This window comes from Condylostylus longicornis, unplaced genomic scaffold, assembly GCF_029603195.1.
Source record: "Condylostylus longicornis isolate FDR11 unplaced genomic scaffold, ASM2960319v2 ptg000057l, whole genome shotgun sequence".
Lineage (NCBI taxonomy): Eukaryota > Metazoa > Arthropoda > Insecta > Diptera > Dolichopodidae > Condylostylus > Condylostylus longicornis.
Genome location: NW_026578026.1, coordinates 941,201 through 959,698, shown reverse-complemented (window position 1 = coordinate 959,698; position 18,498 = coordinate 941,201). Strand labels below are relative to the sequence as shown.

Below are 18,498 nucleotides of genomic sequence, written 5' to 3'. Positions count from 1 at the left end.
GTAAGTTAATTTTTTAATTAGAAAATTATTAATATAAATAATAATAATTTATAAATCAATCGTATATGGAGATCTATTAAATGAGAAAAACTAAATTGCGAATAAAACATTGCTCTACTTTCAAAAATTTTGCATTTCTTATGAATATTTGTTTGACGTTTTCAATCTTATATTCGTTAATGTCCAAGTGCATCTACCCCTTCCCCTCCTTCAACCTTGCCCATTAAATAATATTCTTCTTAATAACTACTAACAAATTAAAGAGCTTCAACGTTATTTTCGAAAAACACTGTATGCAACAAAATTTACTTATAATTTCACCATACATCAACTCCTTCCTTTTTGAAAGAGTTCTTATTATTAAATATTGAGTTCTGTATTGCTTAAATTTCGCCAAAACAATAATGCAAATATTTGGTAAACCGTATTAATATTTAATATTACCATTTTGACAACTCCGCCCAAATGTATGCAATTTTATAAAAATATAATTAAATATTAATATATTTCATTATTTAGAACAAAAATTAAATATAAGTTCTACAGATTTGAATTTGGTAAATGGTCCCATTTATGAAAAATCATAAGTCTTTCATTTATATCAAAGCTTATCCCTTTCCAAATTTCTTATGTTTTTAAATTATCATTTAATTTTGTTTTCTGTAAAAAAAAAAAATTGTGAATGAAGAATTAAATTTGAGAATAGGCAAAAGAATATTTGAAAAATTTTGAATAATATGGTCCTGATATGAATTTTAATTTTAATTTTGTCGATTGATATATATATATATAAATATATATATATATTTATAACGGCACATATGTGTTATTCATATCCTTTTTATAAATTTCTGAAAGAAAAGCAATCTTTTTTTATGTTTAAATTTTTTTTTTAGATGTAATTGGTACATTTTTAGAAATCCTACGCCTCTCGACCTAACTAGAATTGCAGTATTTCGAAAACGTTTTTATAATTTATATTGTTTTAACATGACAGAGTCATATTGTCTTACCGTAGAGTCAAATGGAGTAATTGTGCGAGGAATAGGATGTGTGTTGTATTTTTTTTTTACTAAACAATTATCCACCATAAATACTCGTATTAACTTTATTACACTGCTTAGGTTTTTCAGAAAAGAACTCGGTTTCGAAACGGTTAATTTAATCGATATAAACTATTATAAATAATTTGTTAAGATAGAATTTTTACAGTCTATATCAAATTAAAATGCATTTCCGATAAATGTACTTATAAGAACATACACAATAACATAAATATTAAGATGTTTCAAGAAAATCAAAAGATTTAAGAAAAAATAAAAATTTTCGTATAGTGAATTTAAAATCACCAATTTAATATGTGTGTGTGTGTGGAAATTGTATTTGAATCATTAATGTTGTCATGTCACATAAATTTTTTCTTTTTTCTGTCAGCATAATTTTTTTTGCTATCAAAGAATACTTTTTCTGGGTGTATATGTGTGTGCTTCCGTTTTATACCTTTAGGCACACAAAAATTTTTTGTTTTATATTCCATTCAATGTCTTCGTTTTCGATTTTTCCTATTTAATTTTATGTTTTATATTTTTGTCTTCTGATTTTCAATATTTTTGCATTCCATTCACATAATTTTTGCCTTATTATTATGATGTCCTTTTCAACATCATATTAAAAAAAAAAAAATATGTAATAGAAATTTGATGATATTATTGAAATTTTCTTGTATTATTAGTGAAAATATGAAAATTGTAAGAAATCAGCAGAAAAATTAGGTTTTTTTTTGTAATGTTACAAAAAAAAAAAATGTAAAAATTTCATTATTTTTAGGGTCATTACTAAGTTTCATTTGTATTATGGAACTGAAGGAATTATTAAGTTCTATAATAGTACTTGAGCTCTTATTTTAAATATTATATATATCATTCTTCTTATATATATGAAATATATAAGAAAAATTTTCATATACAAATATGAATTATCCAAATTAAGCTGAAATCCAAAAAAAAACATAGTGATTTCTCAATATAATAGGATGATCAAAGTTACAAGCAGATGAAAAATTTTCTACTATCGTTGCCAGTATAGACATAGACAATTGAAATATTAGTATACACATACGCAATTTCTTAAACATTGTATTATGGTTAATAAAGGCTAGTTTCACGAAAAAACTGGCCAATATGATCTTATTTTTCCGTCAAAACCTTTTCTTATAATAGTTTCATCGTATACTCTATAATTTTTGTTCCGGGAAATTTTCAAATTTCGGAACCTGATTCATCTAAATCATTTTTTTTTTTGAGTATTGAAAAAAACTACCAAGATATTGAAAATATAAATGTTTCCATACCTATACGAAAAAGAAGCAAATTTAGTTGAAATTTTTATGCATATAATTTTTTTTCGAAAAAAAAAATAGTTTCAATTTAAGTAACTTTATCTGATTACTGCAGGTATAACGGACAATATAATAAATTTATATATATATTAACATATGAACAAAAGTATGTACATATATGTATTAATAATTGTAATCTGAATTATTTTATGTCAATTATGTTATAATTTATAAATCCCCATTCATATAATCTTTTAAATCAATAATACATTTGGTATGTGTATTTGTACAAATATAATTTTATGAATAATCTCATATTAACTATACATATAGCATCTATTAACATTTTCATTTGTGGTGTATATTATGTGAAATATTATTCTTATAGGATTATTATAATATGTATATTAACACAAACCGAAAAAGAAAAATTTCGGTTTTTTACCGATCGCATTTTATTAAAAAAATCTGATGCGGTCAGCACATAACCAACTATAATGTATATTGCCTAGTTTAGTGAAAGTGTTACAGAAAAGTATGAAAATGCATTTTGAACATTTCCTTTCAATTTTAAAGAAGTCAGCAAGATTTTATTTAATATACCTAGAAAAGTTTAAATTTGGCTGTTAGTAGAATTTCGTTTTGTGTGGCTCGAACTTCCCGAAAAGTGCACCAGTTGACTTTGGTAAGCACCAGAACTCAAATATCAAATTTTAAGAAATTTCATTAATCCGTTTCATAAATATGGTATAAAAAAATAAATGTGAGTTTATTTAGGATATGACACGGATTGATCAACTTTCGGGATATATCAGACATCGGGACATGTTCGTTTTTACGAGTCAATTTTACATTTTTGCGTATATAAAGAGAAATAATCAACCAATTTCCTTGAAATTTAATATTTAAATTGGGGGTGTTGAAACAATGAATGTGTAAATTTTTTTGGAAAGATCAGGGAAGAATCGGATGTTGGGGCCGATTTTACCTTTTTAGCACTTTTCCAAAAAATTTTTTGAAAAAAGTGCTTATTAGTTTCACTCTGTCCGTCCGTCCGTCCGTCCGTCCGTCCGTCCGTCCGTCCGTCCGTCCGTGGACACTTTTTTTGTTTACAAAACTTCTACACCCTTTAAGATAGAAAGCTGAAACTTCATACGTACATAGATCTTTACTAGAAACTTATTTCCGTAGAACAAAATTTTTACCTATCTCCCCCCCTCTAGAAGTTATACCCCCCCAAAACTCTAAAAATGGCCTTTTTTAACTATTTGTTGCAATGAAACCATAAGCATTTTTGAAATTTTGCAAACGCAGAAAGGCAGTGGCTTGCTTCCCCTAGCGTGATATACTATAGTTAAACTTTAGAAAAACAAAATGGCCGTTCAAATTTACCGTTATCTAAAGTCCTTTTTTTCCAAATTTTTGATGTCATTTTTCTTCTAGACCCCAGCCTGTAGAAGCTTGAAATTTTAGGAGCTTTTAGACATTAACAAATAGTTCATTTCGTTAGAAGAAAATTTTTTTCCATCTCCACCCCCTCTCAAGTTATCACCTCTTGAAATTTGTAAAATTTGAATTTTTGACACCTTATATTTCCAAAACCGCAAGCTTTTCCAAATTTTTATAAACGCAAAAAGCTAACGGTAAATTCCATGAAATTAAAAATATAATTATTTCTCTTAACTCACACAATTAACCCTTAAAATCGAGCATTATGTTAACCCCTTTTTATATTAATTTTTGCTTTATTTCAAACACTGCATATATGCGTCATCCTAAATATATGCAATTCTAGAAATAGTTTTGTATATGAATGAAAATAATTTTAATAGTTTGATAGGTATACATAGACTGTATTTAAAAGCAGAATTTTCACTTGTTGAAGGGAAAAGTGCTACAATACAAACCGTTGGTTTGACCCAACTTTATTTACCATATCTACGGAACGGATTGAAGGAATTTCTTGAAATTTGAGCTCTGGTTGTTACCGAAACTAACTGAAAAGCTTTTCAGGGAATTTAAGTCACACAGAGAGAAATTCTAGTAAGAGCAAAATTACACCTTTCTGGATATGTTGGCTAAAAGCTTGCCAATTTCCTTAAAATTGAAATCAAAATGCATTTTCTTAATCATCTGTAACATTTTTACTAAACAAGGTAATACACATTGCGGTCGCATTAGATTATATGCTGATCACATTAGATTTTCTTAAACAATTTTTTTAACGATTAACTAACGTTCGTTAATTACTTCCTAACGATATGTTAGGAAAATCAAAAGAAATCAAATTCAGAAATTAAGTATTCGGATACCAGAAATTAAGCCTATATATATAAATTTCAAAATTTGTTATATTCTTTGAACCCTTCCAAGAAATTTAATTAATAAAAACAAAATTTATAAATTATCATTCGGTAATTTATATAATTTAATCGATTATATGATAACCATATCAATTATTAGAACATCATGTCATAAAATATCATATATTACGATACATTTACATTTATCTGAATACTTATTTTACAGGTACACACACACATATACACAAGTACATGCGTATATGAATATTTAATATATGATAAATTATAAATGCTTTAATAATTTATTTTTTTAAAGATTATATTTTTACATATAATATATACTTATAAAATATATACATATTTATACTCATATGTATGTAATACTTGTAAAAGATATTAATAAATTTTGAATAAATTTAATTTCACATTATTTGTTCCTAAAATGTCAGTTCAGATTAAGGATAATTTAATAAAAGTAATTTTAAAGAATTATTACAATTTTGTTTTTTTGTTTTTACTTGACCATTAATAAATTTCAAAAAGATATGAACGCACATGACATATATAGATTTTAGAATTCATTATGTAGGCATATATATGTACATATAAGAGATTCTTTATATCCCTTTGACTGAACAATGAAAAACATAAGAAGTAAAAACGTTTCAGTCGGCTTTAACAGGCTGAATAATTCACTGAACCTAGGCAATCTTAGTATAAAGACTTGTTTTTGCAATATTTAAGATTCGCTTTGGTGGATATATGGCAGATACTTGAACCTGTCAGATCATTCCACAAAAACTTCCCGGATATATCTGATCTATAATTGGACACATGACTAAAATTAGCTTTTGGAGTAGTATGGCTGCTACCCGAAATTTTTTAGAAATGTAAAATGTAATTTGACACATGTAAACAAAATTTCATATTTATATTTTTATTGATTATTGAGATATTTAAAATAATCTCTTTGAGTTATATTGTTGTATTGCAATTAATCTCAATCTGCTCAGCGTAATATTCTGTTAAATCAACGCAAAATTTTGCGATGAATATATATCCTTACCGCTGATGACTCCCTTATGTGATTAGAAACTTCGTATCAAGGTTAATTACTCTTCACGAAGGTGTGCAGAATACAAAGAATATATGGGGACACAATTTTCGAGAAAATGTTTCGAGAGAATGTAGAATAGAAGCCCAAAGATATAGCAAATAAAAATCATTTCGTCAAATTTCTAATTATTCGATAGTTTTGGGTGTCAAAGATTCAAAAATAAAAATAGAAAAATATAACAATTTTAATATTTTTACTTTTAGCCAGATAGAGTATCACTTCACCAATCCGTCATTCTCTTCTTTGTCTATTATTGTGGACTTTGTCTTTGTCTATTATAGATTTTAATAATAGCATGGAAGAAAATTTATAACGTCCTTCCCCTGCACCCCTTCCCTTTCGTTTTCTTAATTAAAAAAAGTTTTTTTTTTAAAATAAAGAAAACAATACAAAAACAATAAAAAAAATGTAAACATGTGTATTCAATTCTTTATTTTTATTCATCAAAACAAAACAATTACAAAAAAAAAAATAAAAAAAAAAATAATGATTTTAATGGGACGGAAATAGGTGCACTTGCGCCCTAAATTAAATAATAATTCGCGCACAAACAATACTTGCAAAAAAAGGAAAAAAAAAACCCTGGAAAATCTGTGAGAAATGAAACAAAACGGAAAAGAATAACGGAAAATTGTTTTGCTGGCGACGATAGCGAAACCATCAACAAAAATATTTTTTATGGTTGTAAAGGCGGAATTCCTTGAAGGAATTTTTTGAATTTTTTGAAAATTTTTCACATTATTTTTCTCTTTTCTTTCTTTCATAACATTTTCTCTATAGAATTTTATGTATATCAACATATATATATATATGTGTATAAACTAGTATTAATACATATTTGTACCAAGTGTGTATATATCGAAAAAAGAATATACTATTATGTGGTGTATTCTATATACATGCATACATATATACATACATTATTTTTGTAAAAGAATCTAAAATAAAAGAGTCTGTAAAATTGTATATGTTGCCATAATAATTATGTTTGTGTGTATAAAAATTATTTTATTTTGTAAAGATTTTATACATACATATGTACAAATATACATAAACGCATGTGTATACATAGATACATATATTCCATACGTAAATAATAGAAACAAAAAAAAATGTATCCACAAATAACTGTTATTCTCTCTCTTAGAAATAATAATTTTCTGTTTGTTTTTTTTTTCTTTTGTTTGTTAGTTTGTAAATATTTGATATGAACGAATTTTATAAAAGAATATTTTTTCATTTTTTTTTTTTTATGTATTGCTATGTCAGTGATCTACAACATTTTTAACTATTGCTAAGTTTTTTTACTATATTGAGATCACACTTTAAATTTGAATTCAGAAAGAGAATCTCTTGCATTATGATAGGACGCTATATTAGTATATTGAATTAAACACGCTAAACATATATAGAGATAAAAATGTTTCATTTTAAATGTAAGTAGTATCAGGGAAGAGGAGAGAGAGAGAGAATCTATTTAATAATTCCTATACCTATTCAGTGTTGTTAATTTTACTACAATTGTAGTATAATGGCAAAGCCATTTTTACTACTTTTTTGCCTTTATACTAAAATGTCATTATTTGCATTAGTTTATGAAAATTCCATTATTGTATTGTTAAAAAAACCACTTGTACAAAAATAAGAAGACCTAAAAATTTTTTTTGTTGTATAAATTTATTTTTTCTAAAATTAAAAATTATTTTCCAAAAAAAAATTATATTGTTAAAGTTCGCGCTTTACGCTTATGTAACCAGATTAATTTGACACAAAAAAAAAACAATCAAAAACAGAAAAATATGAACCTATCGTAGCCAAAGTCAAAAATATCAATACGCTGTGTAGGCGCGTAGCTTATTTGGAACATTAATTTAAAATAATTTTACGAAAGCACTTATAAACCCAAATTACCACGCTAAAGCTCTCCATACTACTTTTTTTAAGAGAAAATGCTACTGAAAAACAAGTTGAAATTAACAACACTGTACCGGTCTTATTTTTAGTAAATATGGCCAAACGGTTCATTGAAACATCCTCACGATGTTGTTTGTGGTTGATTGTGAGTAAACGCGGTACCGATCTTGCGCAAAGCTTTTTCATGTCCAAATTTTCGGTCAATATCCGATGTACAGCATTTTTTGATAAGCCTACTATATCAGCTAACTGACGCACTTTCAATCGACGGTCGTCTAGTATAATTTTGTGAATTTTTTTAACCGTTTCTGGCGTAATGACCTCATTTGGTCGACCAGTGCGATGTTCATCTTCACAGCTCGTACGGTCACGTTTAAACTGCGTTACCTAATTTTTAATCATTGCATATGAGAGAGCAGACTCCCCTGGTGTAGAATCTAGTTCACTTTTGATACCGGCTGAACCGTGACCTTTCAAATAAAAATATTGAATGACATAACAATGACCTATTTTATCCATATTAAAAATTTACTGAAAAGCTTCTCTATTAATAGTCGGTAATCTGAAAAGAAAAAAAAAACAAAATAAATAAAAGTGTAAACTATCTTTTGGGTCAATTTTCAGGTTATTCAGTTATATTAGCCTTTAAGTGGTTATCTAATAATTTTATTAAGTTACAGCAACAACTGAATCCTATTATATGATTTCCTTGCGCAGAATTATTGTTACTTGGCTATTGACAAATTTATAAATTTTTATTAAAATGAATTGCACGAATACGAAAATATCGTAGGGTATTGTTGAAAATACTTTGCCTACCACTGATATATGAAAATAAAATTTATATTGTGTAAGGCATGTATGAATTTCTCTCTCTCCTTACCCGTTTGTTATATTTTTTTAATGATATTCTTTTTCTTAAATTATTATTATTTTTTTGTATGTATATATTTTCATTATGTTCTTATTCTTTATATATCTCTTGCTATTATATTTAATACAATTGAATATATTCAATTCATTCACTCACTCTCATACAATAGATACAATTTATGATTATTATTGTTACTTTTGAAATAAAAACAAAAATAAAAATAAAAGAAAAGTATAACTAGGGTAAAAAAAAAAACAGAATAAAAAACCCAACCAAAAAATAATAATAAAGAATTTTTTTTTTGTTTAAGGTTCCTACATACTATTCGTTAAAATAACGAACGAATGAAATAAGCGAGCGAAACTTTTTTGTTCTTGTTCCCAAAGCCCTATTATAATAAATAAATAAAGAAAAAAATTAAAAAATATCTAGGAAATAATTTTCTTTTCCTTTTTGGTTTTTTTTTTTTTTTGATATTTTTAAACCAAACAACAAAATGTATAGCTGTCTGTAACTGTGTAGGTATAGTAGAATATTCGAACATTTTGAATGAAAATATAATATGAGCTCGCTTCTTTGTTGAAATATAAAAAAGAAATCCCACATTACAATTAACATTACATAAGACATGTTATCGCATTCGCGTTTAATCATCATGCTGAAACTACCGACTCAGATCTCAGGCTTTTTTTAAGCTGCTCTGAAGTCTTGCAAATAAGATTCCAACATAAAACATTCATTGCAAAACGTAAAATTCTTCTCTGAAAGGCTTTAATTCGAGAGTCATTTAGCAGATCACGATAGGATACTCAAGCCAAATATTCGTATTTCAAGTCTAGATATAACGTACTTCATATAGACATAATTGCTTAGTAACAAAACCTAAATTAGAATTCATTTAACAAGCTGGCAACAAATATGTGTAGTTCAAACAAAAAAATGCGAAAATGAATTCAATCATGTTCAAACATTTTGAGCTCACAAATATTAAAACTGTTATATTATATAATATAATATAATTTTGATATAAATAATATTTTTCAGTAATGTTTTACAAAATACTCTCTAAACAACATGCATACATAATTTTTTTTTGCTCATATGACTTTTCATTTAATTGTATTATATTATATATGATCGTAGGCTATAACTCTTATATTTATTATTACACCACTAATTCATTTAAATTATTATTCTTAACTAATATTATAGATTTAAAATATTCTTAACTAATAATTAGAATATTTTATATATTAAATAAGCCATTTATTATTATTATCCTTTTTAATCAATATAAGACTGTGTTCGTTTTAAAGGGATAAGATATTCCAAATTATATAACATTCTGTATAACAAATGTTTCGCCAAATGGTTTTATAATTTGTTTTCTTAGAAAAAATTAAAGAAGCCTAAATGAACCTGAACTTGACCATTCGTGCAATGGTTATGGCAATGGTCCTTTAACCGAAAGGTCTCGGATTCAAACCCCGGTCAGGTCACTATAAAAATTATATTCAATATTATAGCTTTAATTAAAGTAATTTAATTAGATTATTAAAAAAACCTAGAAAAATAAACAATAAAATATTAATAAGCTTAAATATTAAATATAAAGAGGCTACTCACCTACCAAGTTAAAACTCTATGATGCAATGAAACTGGGGCATGAGATAGTCTATGATGTCATGCACTAGCCCTATGCTCCTCCTAGGAGTGAAAGAGGAACAAAAAAATGAATCTGGAATGCATTCTAAATTAAAATTCTATTATAATAGAAAAGTATAAAGTAAATTTGAAATTTTCTTATATGAAAATTTGTTAAGCCCATATCTGTGCACAATATCTCTAAATTTATTCCGGCTGGTATTTATGTACGTACTTTTTGTTCTCATCATTTCTGGTATGTAGGCTACGTTGCAGTTGAAAGTATAATGAGTTTTAGAATATTTTGGGAAGTGTTATACGTTAACCTTACTTTTAGATCTTAACTCGATAATAAATTATTAAATTATTGTTATATTATGTATATGGCTTGAAATGGAACGGTAAAATTATAACAGAGTTATGTAATTTTTATATCTTTTTGTATGTGTATGCATGAACGTATTTCTGGTTTTATTTATGAGAATTATCTTTGTTACCTGTTTAACAGTTATTCTATACTTAAAATATAAATATCTTTTCCTTTTAATTTTTTGTTTTTTTTTTTGTATTATTTTAATACAAAAACCAACACAACGCAAAAAGAATAAAAAAAAAATAAAAAAGCAGAGCAGATGTCATGCTTTGTACTCTTGTGTATATTCTCCTTGAATATAATCATCATTTATTTTTATATTTTGTTGTTTCTTTTATTATTTATATTGTTTCTTATTTTGTTTTTAGTTGTTTTCTTTTTCATATTCTATTGTACAGTTTATCTGGTTGGCTAACTTACATACAATATTCTTTTTGTTGTTGGTTTTGTTGTTGTTAGTAGAGTAGTAGTAGTTGATTGTATATGAGTCTACTGATTGGGTTGGATTGTATTGAATTGAATTTGGTTGGGTTATGGTATTTAATATGGTTTGGTTGGCTGAATTATTTGTTGTTAACTGGAAGGATTTTTTTATATATGAATATAAAAGTATTGCATACATACATAATACATATTTAATATAAAATATTTATGTATATTATATTTATATGCATACACATGAACATAAATATATTTTTTTTGCCTTTAAATATATATATACATATACATAATATTTCAACTTTGTTTCCATATGTGTCTTATAAGCATAATATCATATTCTAAATTAAATTCTTTTCACAAAAAATGAAATTCTAAAATCTTTTTTGTTATAAATATTGTTTATAAGATAATAAAATTTATGTATATACAAATGTATGTATAATATTATATAAGCATATGAATTATTTTAGCACACAAAAACATAGTAGACATAATTTACTGTTTGCTCCTTTTAAAAGTATATTAAACTCTTAAAATATTACTATAGTCTATAATTAGTCTACGTGTATATAATCTAATGCAATAACCATAATACAATATTAATTTTAATAGCAGATTTCGTAAATTCAAAACATAAGGTATATAAAAACTATCCGTTTTTATAGCAAATAACCTTTACTCATTTTAAAAATGGTTGCAATCAAATTTTATAATATCAAATTTCAATTCAAGCATTTTCTTCAAATTTAGAAATATAGCATTGCGCGAAATATGTCCAGGATTTAATTGAAACATATTATATTCCGTTCAATGTATGGAATCTACATCACTGATACATACTAGTATATATTACGAGTATATGATATTAATAATTAATATATTATGTTATATATCATTTTGTATGTTGTTACAAAATCTATATAATATATATATATATATATGACTGAGCAATTATATACACATACTAGTATTATGTATAAGAATATATTTTATATACAATCACTATATTGTAAGTATATAACAAAATATTAAGCAAAAAATAAAAAAAAATCTAACTAAAATTCTTTGAAATTTTACAAGATACTAAAAATTTTCTTTTCATATTTTGTATACATATATATTCTTGTTTGTAAGCATGTATTTCTACATATTTACGAACTTATATAACTTTCATAAATACGCATATACATTATGTTTATATGAAGAGAAGAGATAGAGGAATATTGAAAGGAATAATGTAATAAGAAGTTCGAGCTATATAAAGCTATATAGTAGAAATGCTTTCTACAATATAAAAGAAAACAAAGATGCAGGTTTTTATTAAAACTTCAAAAAGAGAAAAAAAAACAAAGGAAAAGAAAAAGGAAATTGTAAGGAAATTTGAAATTCAACATAATTTATTTATATATATATTATGTAAGCTCATGCATGTATATCGCCTATATAACATGTGTAACTGATAAATTGTTATTGAAAAAAAATGTATGTATATATATTTATATACTGTAAAAAGAGCTCAATAATTGATCCATTATTTAAAATTTTAAAATTACTTATTAATTACAATGCATTCCAAAAAATATCCGACAATTCTGATTTTATTATTTATCATTATGGATGAATTATCTTTACTGAACTTACCGTATTGTCGTATACAACAAAAAATGTTACACGCAAAAAATTACTTCGTTTCTCTAAAAGAGCACATCGCACACTAAATTCGCACTTATAGCTATTCCCATTGCTCTACGCACAATAAAATTTATGTGTTATTCTCGAATATCTAAAAACAATTTAAACAATTTGAAAATTAATTCAAATTTTCTTTTTAATATTTTTTAAATACTTGTTATTAATAATATTGCAAATTTTTATAAAACTTTATTTAAAATTTTCGGTTTTAAATAAAAAATGATTTTTTGGCAATTAATTTCATTTTTGCGATACAAAATATACAAAATATACAATCAACAAGATGTACTTTTGCAGCAACAATTGATGTTGACGTAATAAAAGTCGAATACAAAGTGAACACCATTACATTATTATTTCCCACTCAAATCTAAAGTTGGCCAAATCATCTACATTACAAATGGCGTTGTTATCGTTCAAGAAGATGAACTAGATATAGACATACATACATATATATTCTTATTTAGGGTTTCGAGGGAAGTCTTTTCGAAGCGATCTCATCTTCAAAGGGGATGAGATTGCTTCCCCGCACAAAGATCGAACTAAAAAAGTTTTACGTATTTGTGTTTTCGACAGAAAGGGGGATATTTGGAATCCGAAAAATTATATGAAACCAATAGGATAGAAACTATCATCGTTACCTTTCCAACAAGCCCTTTTGATAGATTAACTGAGAGCAGAGTTATTAGAATTTAAAAATTTCTAAAAAATTGAATTATATCTGATTCCCGGAAAAACGCACAAATAAACAAGAAACGATTACTTTTAATTTTTTTGTTAATATCTGAAAATAATTATTTATTTAATATATAAATAAAATTCTATAAAAAGTCTGATTATTTCTATAATGTTTTAATTATATATAAAATTATGACGTAATCGTTAACTTATTCTAGAATAGTTACACTAAAAACTGTTTCGTTTGAGTATTCTAGATGATTATATTTGTAACTTATAATGTGCTTTTGAAATAAAGAGAAACAGGAAAAAAACTTATCATATAATTTCTTATGCTTTCATTTTGAGATCTTACTTACGCTAACATAACCTTACTATTCTATCTTTCTTCTATTCTAACCTCTTCTTTTATAGAACAACTTAACTTATTCTAGAAATTTTTAAAAATCCACATATGAAATCCGAGAATTGTATGCAACCTGTCTATTTTTATAAAATAATAATATTATAACACTAATTATAAAATTTATATTTCAGAAAATGTGATTGCATACTTTTAGAGATAAAATTATTAATATTGTATATATGTAAAAAAAAATGTAAATTTATATTGTATATACAAACATAATTCAAATACATATGATTTATTATAATTTTAACCAAAAATTTACATTTGACGTGAATCTTTCAAAGGAACGCATATCTCATATTTTAGAAAACCTCTATTAATATTATAGCTTAGAGCAAAAAAATCTTATAGTTTTCTATGCAACCTGTCTATTATTATGAAATAATATTATAACATAACCATTAAAAATATAAGATTTATATTTTTAAAAATGTGATTGCATACTTTTAGGGATACGCTCGTTAATAATATGTATTATGTATGTAAGCGAAAGAAAAAAAATGCAAATTTTCTACATAGTAGGTGTATTTATATTGTCCATAAAAACATAAATATATTATGCAAAAATCATAAACACGTAACAAAAGCTGAAAACACAAAAAAAAAATTAAAATTAATACAAAGAATTTTTTACATTTTTTTTTTTGTATTTCCTTTCTTTTAGTAACATAATAATATAAAATAGAAAAACATACATATAACTTAATGTATTTCACATATATTTACAATATATGTATGTATATACTGTATATAACACGTAACATAATTCGGCACACAAAAAAAAAAAAGGATTTCTTTTTTACAAATAAGAAAAACTAAAATCAAAATTACAAAACAAGTATGTAACATCAAAAAGCAACAAAATCTATACATACATATATACAAAAAGAAAACAAAATACATGAGAACGAACGCAATATACCCAACATTCACAATAATAATAATAATAATAATAATAATAGTAAAAATAATAATAATAATGCAAGAGTAAAAATATAATACAAGAAATAATGAAAGAAAAACTACAAAACAAAATGAAAATAAATTAACAACAACTCAAGTTAAACCACTCCAAAGAATAAAGGGAAAACTATTTTCTAAAGCATAAAAATTTACGAAAGAAAAAAGAAAACATAATAAAAACACTTTATATAGCAAAAAGTATATAAGAGAAACAAGGAAAGAATAAAAATTTCGATAAACAGAGAGAGAAAAGACGAATGAGGATGAATGAAAAAGAAGAAGAAAATACAAAAAAGAAAAAAATAAACTAAAAAACGAGAACAACAGCAAAAAAAAAAGATAGAAAATTTTATTTTAAGCTTTTTTTTTTTTATACTTTTTCCTTTATTTTCTTATTACAATACACAAAGAAAATAAACTTTCATTCAAAATAAAAGAAAACAAAAAAACAAGAAAAGGAAGCTGAAAAAAAAATACAAGGACTTTGAAAATACAACAGAATAAATAAACATAATAATAAAAATAATAATAACGGTATAAATAATACTAACATAGGAAAAATGATGTAAAAAAAAAAAATACTTGCTTTTCAAATATAATTTCCTTTATTTTTTGCTGCTTCTCTATTTCTTTTCATTCCATTTCATACACGAACTAAATTTATAATCCCTATTTAATATACAAAAGTTCATTATTATATATGATGTCATGTATATATACAAAAATATATGTATATTATTTTACAGTAAAATACCGTATATAATGTACACTAACAAACATTTTATACTACCATTATCATAAATAAATTCTAGAAAAAACAATCATATGAAAAATCGATTAAAGTCTATTCTTTCAAAATTTTGCCTATTAATTTAGAAAAACAATGGTAAATTGCTGCAAGAAAAGAGTTTGGATTGTAGAATTGTATATATGAATTGCAGCCTTTTTTTCATATTTAATACGTTTTTGGGATCCAAATTACAAAAAGCCAAAATGAAAGCAAACGTAAAGCTTAGTCTTAATAATATAAATTATCATACAAACTAATATTTCATGATAAAGAGTAAAAGCTATCATTTACGGGCATAAGATCAGACTGATCAGATTTGCAAGTATAATTATCATCCAGTAAAAGCTATCATCCACGGGCATAAATTTCGACTGATCAGATTATCAAGTAAAATTATCATCCAGCAAAAGCTATCATCCACGGGCATAAATTTCGACTGATCAGATTATCAAGTAAAAGATATCATCCACGAGCATAAATTTCGACTGATCAGATTGTCAAGTAAAATTATTCATCATTGAAGGAAAATGAAGGAAAATGAAGATTATGAAAAAGTTATAGTAACGATTATTAATATGGGTGACAAAAAAAAGTTTTTTTTTTTGAACCAACTGATTTTTTTTGGCCTGAGCAACAATCTATACTACTGTTACACTATAATCTCTATATATTTGTAAAGATAATTTAAACGTACATATCGTCGGTTAAGAAGCAGAAAGCATTAAGTCAGGAAACTGTGTTTTTAATAAATTCAATTTGAAAAAATCGTAAAATTGTAAAACTAATCAATTAGTGCAATGGAATTGGTCTCTTTAATTTCTGAATTTATTAACTATATTCTGGATTTGAATGGTTTTTTGCCACAACAAAGATTATCTTATTCTGATTTAATTCATCTATGAAATCCGAACTCTCAAAAATTGCATTTAGTGCTTTCTGCCTTTTAACCGACGATATAATAAATGAAAATGTTTTTCAACGTAGAGAAATCAAAAAACTCTTTTCGTTTCAAAAAACATTCAAATATTTCACAAATGAAGAAAAAGATTTGAGTGGAAACAGAGTGGGATGACAGCAAAAAAATGGAGAAAATTGTTGTTCTTCATTCTTTTAACAAGAATCAGGTATTAATTGAATAGATTTTGTATATTCTGCTCATTTTTTATTTCTATTTTGATATTTTGCCTCCCCGTGAATTTTTAATCAACTGCCTAACAAAATTATTTGGATTTTCACTCAAATACACTCATATTTTGAAAAATATTCAATTTTAATCGCTTTTTGTAATACTCAATAAATAGAAAATATTATCTCGCTAGAGTTAATATATTTAATTATTTTTCATTTCTCTCTCTAATGTGCCTATCCACTTCTGGATGTTAGCGGTCGTATATCGTTGGCGATTGCTGTTGTTGTTATATTCTTGCAATGATGTTATTGTACTCTTCACGGTTCGTCACCACATGCATTAAGTCGCCTATTTTTTGAAATGGCAGTCCAATTCCTGATGTTTCTCAACTATGATAACTGTTTTCTTCCAATACTTCTGTTGCCTTCAATTCTCCCTTGAACTTTCATTTATTATTATAAAATTATGCATTGTAAAAATTGTGTATTTCATTTTGTTAATGATTGAAATATTATACATAAAATATAAAATTTATATAATGAAACTGTTTTCCAATATCATTTACAATTGAAATTTTAAATTTTCTTTTAAAATATACTTATATATACATAATATAAAAATTAAATATAAATATAAACCGAACAAATATTTATGAGAATACACAATAATATTACTTGAGATCCAGGAATTCATGCATGTAAATGTTACATATTTATTATATGTAAAAAAAAATGAAAATATATATATAGAATATTTTAAAATATGAAAATAAAAGCAAACCCAAAAGAATGAAAATAATATTAAAAAAATATGAAAAAACAAAATCATATACAGTAAAAATACAATACAATAGAAAATACAACCACGCCCTATTACATACTTAAATTGTATGTAAAAGTAAGTTATATACATAATATATCATAAATATAATATTATAAAGGAAAAAAAAATAATAATCAAATATCCTTGTATATTATATATAAACATACATATACATAATGTATTCCCATTTTATTTTTTCAAAATATAGAATAAAAGGAATATAACAATATAAAAAAGGAAATATTTTAAATGAAAATAAAACATATACAATAAATTCACTGATAATAAGATACATACAGAGTGATCTTATATGAAAATGAATAAACATAAAGATCTTTAGAATAGATCGTTTAACATTGGTAGAAGGCCGACTTCAGAATTGCAAATAATATACGATATTAATATACAAATTCAGCAATTTAAACTAATTGAAACTGAACTGTGTATATTAACAGTAGTGTCATTTCAGTTATGGAATACAGGACAAATGTTATACAATTTATAGGAAAAATATACTTATTTATGCAATATACTTTTGCGTATTGTTACATACAATTCACGGCAATTATATTTTTAATATATTAAAAATTCAGCTTATTAACAACATTCATTACCGAAATCACCGATTTCTGTTTTTTTTTTTTTGTTTAGAATTAATCGGCCAAAAATATACGTTGAACAAACAAATTTTTAACAGTATATACCTGAAACGAGAATATATAAGGTGTATAAAGGTTCTATATAGGATGTTCCTTATATTATTCTCTGATTGACACATACTATAGATCAATCAGCATTTAGATCTTCGATTGTAAGAAAAATAAAATAGGAAATGTAGAAGGTTTTTTTTTTTAATATTAATAAAAATTTAAATAATATAAACATACACATTACGTACAATACATTATTATACAATATGAAAAATATTCAATAATATCACATATACACACAATACACACAACAAAAATTTAAATTCGAATCATACATGTACAAACATTTATATAAAATCTA

The 18,498-nt window shown here is 24.8% G+C and overlaps 1 protein-coding gene across 1 annotated transcript in view; it reads left to right on the top strand.

Annotated features, from left to right (window-relative positions):
• Positions 1-18,498, top strand: part of LOC129612137 (GATA zinc finger domain-containing protein 13-like) — a 79,017-nt gene that overhangs the window by 2,835 nt on the left and 57,684 nt on the right. The gene's annotated exons all lie outside the window — the stretch shown is intronic.